This window comes from Callorhinus ursinus, unplaced genomic scaffold, assembly GCF_003265705.2.
Source record: "Callorhinus ursinus isolate GAN/ISIS: 27379988/994484 unplaced genomic scaffold, GSC_fseal_2.0 scaffold37, whole genome shotgun sequence".
NCBI classification, from domain to species: Eukaryota; Metazoa; Chordata; class Mammalia; order Carnivora; family Otariidae; genus Callorhinus; species Callorhinus ursinus.
The window spans coordinates 8,959,325-8,961,798 of record NW_027397099.1 but is presented as its reverse complement, the minus strand read 5'-3'; positions in this window follow the sequence as shown (position 1 = coordinate 8,961,798).

The window sequence follows — 2,474 nt, the reverse complement described above, 5'->3', positions numbered from 1 at the left end:
TTCTGTTCCATTGATCTATGTGTCTGTTTTTGTGCCAGTACCATACTGTCTTGATGATGACAGCTTTGTAATAGAGCTGGAAGTCCGGAATTGTGATGCCGCCAGCTTTGCTTTTCTTTTTCAGTATTCCTCTGGCTATTCGGGGTCTCTTCTGGTTCCATACAAATTTTAGGATTATTTGTTCCATTTCTTTGAAAAAAGTGGATGGTATTTTGATGGGGATTGCATTGAATGTGTAGATTGCTCTAGGTAGCATTGACATCTTCACAATGTTGATTCTCCCAATCCATGAGCATGGAACGTTTTTCCATTTCTTTGTGTCTTCTTCAATTTCTTTCATGAGTATTTTATAGTTTTCTGAGTACAGATCCTTTGCCTCTTTGGTTAGATTTATTCCTAGGTATCTAATGGTTTTGGGTGCAATTGTAAATGGGATAGACTCCTTGATTTGTCTCTCTTCTGTCTTGTTGTTGGTGTATAGGAATGCCACTGATTTCTGTGCATTGATTTTATATCCTGCTACTTTACTGAATTCCTGTATGAGTTCTAGCAGTTTTGGGGTGGAGTCTTTTGGGTTTTCCACATACAGTATCATATCATCTGCAAAGAGTGAGAGTTTGACTTCCTCTTTGCCGATTTGGATGCCTTTGATTTCTTTTTGTTGTCTGATTGCTGTGGCTAGGACTTCTAATACTATGTTGAATAGCAGTGGTGAGAGTGGACATCCCTGCCGCGTTCCTGACCTTAGGGGAAAGGCTCTCAGCCTTTCCCCATTGAGAATGATACTCGCTGTAGGTTTTTCATAGATGGCTTTTATGATATTGAGGTATGTACCCTCTATCCCTATACTCTGAAGAGTTTTGATCAAGAAAGGATGTTGTACTTTGTCAAATGCTTTTTCTGCATCTATTGAGAGGATCATATGATTCTTGTTCTTTCTTTTGTTAATGTATTGTATCACGTTGATTGATTTGCGGATGTTGAACCAGCCTTGCAGCCCAGGAATAAATCCCACTTGGTCATGGTGAATAATCCTTTTAATGTACTGTTGGATCCTATTGGCTAGTATTTTGGTGAGAATTTTTGCATCCATGTTCATCAAGGATATTGGTCTGTAATTCTCTTTTTTGATGGGGTCTTTGTCTGGTTTTGGGATCAAGGTAATGGTGGCCTCATAAAATGAGTTTGGAAGTTTCCCTTCCATTTCTATTTTTTGGAACAGTTTCAGGAGAATAGGTATTAATTCTTCTTGAAATGTCTGATAGAATTCCCCCGGGAAGCCGTCTGGCCCTGGGCTTTTGTTTCTTGGGAGATTTTTGATGACTGTTTCAATTTCCTTAGTGGTTATAGGTCTGTTCAGGTTTTCTATTTCTTCCTGGTTCAATTTTGGTAGTTGATACATCTCTAGGAATGCACCTATTTCTTCCAGGTTATCTAATTTGCTGGCATAGAGTTGCTCATAATATGTTCTTAGAATTGTTTGTATTTCTTTGGTGTTGGTTGTGATCTCTCCTCTTTCATTCATGATTTTGTTGATTTGGGTCATTTCTCTTTTCTTTTTGATCAGTCTGGCCAGGGGTTTATCAATCTTGTTAATTCTTTCAAAGAACCAGCTCCTAGTTTCGTTGATCTGTTCTACTGTTGTTTTGGTTTCTAGTTCATTGATTTCTGCTCTGATCTTGATTATTTCTCTTCTCCTGCTGGGTTTAGGCTTTATTTGCTGTTCTTTCTCCAGCTCCTTTAGGTGTAGGGTTAGGTTGTGTATTTGAGACCTTTCTTGTTTCTTGACAAAGGCTTGTATTGCTATATACTTTCCTCTCAGGACTGCCTTTGCTGTATCCCAAAGATTTTGAACAGTTGTGTTTTCATTTTCATTGGTTTCCATGAATTTTTTTAATTCTTCTTTAATTTCTTGGTTGACCCATTCATTCTTTAGTAGGATGCTCTTTAGCCTCCATGTATTTGAGTTCTTTCCGACTTTCCTCTTGTGTTTGAGTTCTAGTTTCAAAGCATTATGGTCTGAAAATATGCAGGGAATGATCCCAATCTTTTGGTACCGGTTGAGACCTGATTTGTGACCTAGAATGTGATCAATTCTGGAGAATGTTCCATGGGCACTAGAGAAGAATGTGTATTCCGTTGCTTTGGGATGGAATGTTCTGAATATGTCTGTGAAGTCCATTTGGTCCAGTGTGTCATTTAAAGTCTTTATTTCCTTGTTGATCTTTTGCTTAGATGATCTGTCCATTTCAGTCAGGGGGGTGTTAAAGTCCCCCACTATTATTGTGTTGTTGTCAATGTGTTTCTTTGCTTTTGTTATTAATTGCCTTATATAATTGGCTGCTCCCATATTCGGGGCATAGATATTTACAATTGTTAGATCTTCTTGTTGGATAGACCGTTTAAGTAGGATATAGTGTCCTTCCTCATCTCTTATTACAGTCTTTGTTTTAAAATCTAGTTTGTCTGATATA